Here is a 5,417-nt window from a genome sequence, read left to right on the forward strand (position 1 = left end):
CCCGGGCTCTCATTGGTCAGCGGCAGCTCTGTCCCTCCCCCTGCGTTTCATTGGTCAGCGGCATCTCTGTCCGTCCCCCTGCGTCTCATTGGTCAGCGGCAGCTCTGTCCCTCCCCCGGCGTCTCATTGCTCAGCGGCAGCTCTGTCCCTCCCCCGGCGTCTCATTGGTCAGCGGCAGCTCTGTCCCTCCCCCGGCGTCTCATTGCTCAGCGGCAGCTCCGCCGGCTCCCATTGGCTGAGCCGCCGTGCGCGGGAGCGGCCGTTGGGAGCCGGCAGTGTCAGGCGCGGCTGTCGTCAGCGAAGCGCCGCTCCGGCAGCCCGGGCCGCCCCGCAGGAGAGCGCGGCGTCAGCCGGAGCTGTCCGGGCAGCAGCGAGCCGGAAGCCGCGGCACAACGGGAGCGAGTGCTGAGGACAGCTCCGCCGGAGGTGTGCGGGAGAACGGGAGCGGGAGAGGGAGAGGGGCCCTGCGCGGCCCCCCAAGCACACTGCCCTTTCCTCCCCCGTGGAACTCCCGTGGGGTTGGGCTGTGGGACTGGGAGGAGGGCTGGGGGATGTGTCTGGGGGATGGGTGTTGGGATTGGGACGGATGGAGGCCTCAGGTCCCCCAGTGCTACAGTGCTGCTTCAAGCATCTGAACCGTGCCCCCCCACCCCCAACCCCTCCAGCGCTGCTCCCAGTGCCCCCAGAGCGTTTGCATCCCCCCGGAACCGGGGCTAAGGTGGGCTGTGGCTACTGGGAGCTGCGAGGAGGCTATAGGGGGATCTGGGGCTACTGTAGGAGGCTCTGCAGGGACTGTAAAGGCTTATGGGTCTATAAGGAGCTGAGGTGTACTCTTGGGGGGTTTCTGGGGTTGTGGTGAGCCATCCGAGGATTTGGGGCTATAGGTGGCTGTGGGGAGGTTCTAGGCGGGGGGGTATATAGTCAGGCTGCCCAGGGAGGTTTTGGATTGTTTTTCTCTGGAGATACTCCAAACCCAGCTGGATGCCTACAGTACAGCCTGCTGTATGGAGCCTTTTTTGCGGGGGGAGGGGTTGGACTCAGTGATCTCCAGAGGTCCCTTGCAGCCCCTACAGTTCTGTGATTCTGTGATTGTAACCGTTGCTTCTTGCAGCAGTAGAGTGTTTCAGAAGAGAGAAAAAGATGGCGGCCGTGAACTGGCTTTCTATGGATGGTAAAGCTGTGCTGAGAACTGGGCTGACTATTGCAGCTGAAAAAGCGTGCCGAGTGTGCAGACGCATAGGAATAACTTTTCCGTGTAGGTTGAGCTTGTGTAAGGTAGGTGTCCTTGCTAGGTGAGCTTCTGCTTTAAAGCATCAAGTTGTAATTTTAAAAGTAAGGTTGCCAGTTCTTTTTTTACCCTAAGTGATTTTTTAGCCGGGAGAGATTGGAGGTTCTGTTTGGTGGTGGAGGACGGAGAGAGGAAAAGCAAGTAAAAGGCATGCTGTGCATAGCCACCACATGCCATGGGCATCGTTGTCATTCTGCACAAAGGAGGAGCAGCTCAGCAAGCTTGGCCTGGGCCGTGGGAGGGAGCATGCAGACATCTGGACCAACCGGTAATGAGTTAGTTCTGCAGGTTGGCTGTTTTCTGCTGTTTGTCCCACGTCCTGTTGCTCAGTGGTAGCTCTGTTCCTTCCCCCGTGGAACCCCCGTGGGGTTGGGCTGTGGGCTGTGGGACTGGGATGAGGGGTGTGGGATGGGCCGTGGGTTTGGGACGGATCGAGGCCTCGGGTCCCCCAGCGCCACAGTGCTGCTGGCAGCATGCGGGCCGTGCCCCCCCTCCCGCCCCCAACCCCTCCAGCCCTGCTCCCTGTGCCCCCCGGACTCCCGGCAGCCCCCCAGAACCAGGGCTAAGGAGGGCGTGGGAGTCAAAAGGACATGGGCAACCTTTTTTTCAGTGGTCTGTGGGGCCAGGAGAGGGGGGAAATGGCCCTAAACTGGAGTACAGGAAGTTCTGCACCGACGTGAGAAGGAACTTGTTCACAGCGAGGTGACGGAGCACTGGTACAGGCTGCCCAGGGAGGCTGTGGATTCTCCTTCCCTGGAGATACTCCAGACCCAGCTGGATGCCCACCTGTGCAGCCTGCTGTACGGAACCTGTTGAGCAGAGGGGGGAGTTGGACTCGATGATCTCTAGGGATCCCTTCCGGCCCCTACAGTTCTGTGATTCTGTGATTGTAATCGTTGCTTCTTGCAGCAGTAGAGTGTTTCAGAAGAGAGAAAATCATGGCGGCCATGAGCTGGCTTTCTGTGGTTGGTAAAGCTGTGCTGAGATCTGGGCTGACTATTGCAGCTGAAAATGCGTGCCAAGTCTGCAGACACAGAGGAATAACTTTTCCATGTAGGTTGAGCTTGTCTAAGGTAGGTGTCCTTGGTACACTGCTGGACGCAATAGGGAGGAATATGGAGCTGTAGAGGATTGTGGGGGGGGGGGGCTGTAGGCATGGAGTTCTACATCTATATCTATATATATGTGTGTTCTGGGCTGCATAAAAATAGGGGTGGCCAGCAGGGAGAGGGAGGTGATTGTCCCCCTCTGCTCAGCTCTTGAGTGTCGTGAGGTCCCATCTGGAGTAGTGTTTCCGGCCGTGGGGCCCCCAGCACAGGAAGGACGTGGAGCTCTTGGAGTGGGTCCAGAGGAGGACTATGAAGATGGTCTGAGGGCTGGAGCCACTCTCCTATGAGGAAACGCTGAAGGAACGGGTCTCGTTTAGCTTGGAGAAGAGAAGGCTCTGGGGAGAGCTCATTGTGGCCTTTCAGTACTTGAAGGGAGCATATAAACAGGAGGGGGACCAGCTGTTTATGAGGGTGGATGACGGTAGGGCAAGGGGGAATGGTTTTCAAGTGAGACGGGAGGTTTAGGTTAGATAGTAGGAGGAAGTTTTTCCCCCAGAGGGTGGTGACAGACTGGAAGAGTGCAATCCTGTGCACGCTCAGGTGTGTTTTGCTTTGTAGTGATTTCCCAATCAATCCTCATGTGGTCTCTTAGTTAGGCTGGGAGTGAAGGGGAGCACTGTGAAGCTGTTTGCTTTCCCTGCTGCGTGCTGTGGGGTTGTGCTGGCGGCGGTGCGGTTGCTTTGCTTTTCCTTGGGAGGGTGGGAAGGAGCTTAGCAGGCCCAGTTCTTCTCAAACGATTCTGATCCTCCAGTGTCAGTACTGCAGGGAGTGCACGACCTAAAGGACTTCTGGCTTGTGATGAATTTGTATCTCCGCAGCTTCTGATATTTTGGATTGTGTGTTCTAGTGCAGGCATTTCTGGGGACATGATTTATCATCACCATAGCTAACACTGCGTGGGAAATCTTGGTGTGCTTTGACTTGCCAGTGCTTTCCACTGTCTCCACTTGCCTGGAGCGTCCTTGAAATGTATGCCTAATGTGGAAATGTTTTCCTCTTTCCTAGCTTTTGTGGTACAAAGAAGCACGGCAAGGTGATGGAACAGCTTGTCCTAGATGCCATGGCCAAGCAGTTGGAGAAGAAGAAGATCATCAGGAATAGTCAGCATGGATTTAGCAAGGGGAAAGTGTGCTTGAGCAACCTCCTAGGCTTCTGTGAGGCATCAGCAGCTATATAGATGGCGGGAGAGCAATGGATGTAGTCTACCTTGACTTCAGCACTGCTTTTGATGCAGTCTCCCACGACATCCTGGTAATGAAGCTGAGCAAGTGTGGGATAGATGAGTGAACAGTGAGGTGGGCTGCGAGCTGGCTGAGTGGCCGAGCTCAGAGGGTGGTGATGGGCGGTGCAGAGTGCGGTTGGAGAGCTGTGAGTGGCGGTGAACGCTGGGGGTGGGTGCTGGCTCTGGTCTCGTTCAATATCTTGGTCAACGGCCTTGAGGAGGGGATAGTGTCCACCCTCAGTAAGTATGCCTCTGAGACAAAGCTGGGAGGAGCAGCTGGCACGCCAGAAGGCTGTGCTGCCGTTCAGCAAGAGCTGGACAGGCTGGAGAGCCAGGCAGTAGCAAAGCAGGTGAGGTGTAACAAGAGCAAGTGTAGAGTCTTGCACCTGGGAAGGAATAACCGCAAGTATCAGTAGAGGCTGGGACGTGAGCTGCTGGAGAGGAGCTCTGTAGAGAAGGACCTGGGGGTCCTGGTGGGTGACAGGTTGGCCATGAGCCAGCAGTGTGCCCTGGTGGCCAAGAAGGCCGGTGGGATGGTGGGACGCATGAAAAGGAGCGTGGCCAGCAGGGCGAGGGAGGTGATCCTCCCCCTCTGCTGTGCCCTGATCAGACCTCAGCTGGAGTACTGCATCCAGGTCTGGGCTCCTTGGTACAAAACAGACGGGGATCTCCTGGAGAGAGTCCAGCAGAAGGCCACAAAGATGATCGAGGGCCTGGAGCATCTCCCCAGTGTGGAAAGTCTGTGTGACCTGGGTCTGTTCAGCCTTGCGGAAAGAAGACTGAGAGGGGATCTTAATAATGTTTCTAAGTATCGGAAGCGTGGGAGTCAAAAGGACATGGCCAGCATTTTTGCAGTGGTCTGTGGGGTCAGGAGAGGGGGGAAATGGCCCTAAACTGGAGTACAGGAAGTTCTGCACTGACGTGAGAAGGAACTTGTTCACAGTGAGGTGATGGAGCACTGGAACAGGCTACCCAGGGAGGCTGTGGATTCTCCTTCCCTGGAGATACTCCAGACCCAGCTGGATGCCCACCTGTGCAGCCTGCTATATGGAACCTGTTGAGCAGAGGGGGGAGTTGGACTTGATGATCTCTAGGGATCCCTTCCAGCCTTTCCAGTTCTGTGATTCTGTGATTGTAACCGTTGCTTCTTGCAGAAGTGCAGTGTTTCAGAAGAGAGAAAAACAAACATGGCGGCCATGAGCTGGCTTTCTGTGGTTGGTAAAGCTGTGCTGAGATCTGGGCTGACTATTGCAGCTGAAAATGCGTGCCAAGTCTGCAGACACAGAGGAATCACTTTTCCGTGTAGGTTGAGCTTGTCTAAGGTAGGTGTCCTTGCTAGGTGAGCTTCTGCTTTAAAGCATCAAGTTGTATAAAGAAGGTAATTTTAAAAGCAAGGTTGCCAGTTCTTTTTTCCCCAAGTGATTTTTTAGCAAGGAGAGATTTGAGGTGCTGTTTGGTAATGGAAGATGGAGAGAGGAAAAGCTGTGCATAGCCAGCGCATCCCATCTGCACCGTTGTTCCCATGCACAAAGGAGAGGAGCATCTCAGCAAGCTTGGCGTGGGCCGTGGAAGGGAGCATACAAACATCTGGACCAACCCGAAAGGAGTTAGTTCTGCAGGTTGGTTGCCTTCTGCTGTTTGTCCCACATCCTGTTGCTCAGTGGTAGATTTGTTCACGTTCAGTGCTGGCAGGAATGTCCCCGAGCATTTTTGTTTCAGCTGTCGCAACACTTTGATCCCTTGCTTGCTGGGCTGGGGCGTTTGAGGAATGATGCATGTGCTGATATGCAGCCAGGCA

The 5,417-nt window shown here is 55.6% G+C and overlaps 2 long non-coding RNA genes across 3 annotated transcripts; both read left to right on the top strand.

Moving 5' to 3' along the window:
- Positions 1–397: 397 nt before the first annotated feature.
- LOC121108407 lies at positions 398–1,422 on the top strand. The gene is made up of 3 exons (XR_005842910.1): positions 398–426; positions 1,112–1,275; positions 1,364–1,422. It is a non-coding gene; the product is annotated as an uncharacterized LOC121108407 (long non-coding RNA).
- Positions 1,423–1,429: 7 nt separating this feature from the next.
- Positions 1,430–4,833, top strand: LOC121108397. Of its 2 annotated transcripts, none has more exons than XR_005842885.1 (3): positions 1,430–1,576; positions 1,899–2,361; positions 3,403–3,677. It is a non-coding gene; the product is annotated as an uncharacterized LOC121108397 (long non-coding RNA). The 2 variants fall into 2 exon arrangements; XR_006932484.1 differs by lacking the exon at positions 1,430–1,576 and adding an exon at positions 4,774–4,833 and having other exon boundaries at positions 1,919–2,361; positions 3,403–3,648.
- The last annotated feature ends 584 nt before the right edge of the window (positions 4,834–5,417 follow it).

Source organism: Gallus gallus, chromosome Z, assembly GCF_016699485.2.
Source record: "Gallus gallus isolate bGalGal1 chromosome Z, bGalGal1.mat.broiler.GRCg7b, whole genome shotgun sequence".
NCBI classification, from domain to species: Eukaryota; Metazoa; Chordata; class Aves; order Galliformes; family Phasianidae; genus Gallus; species Gallus gallus.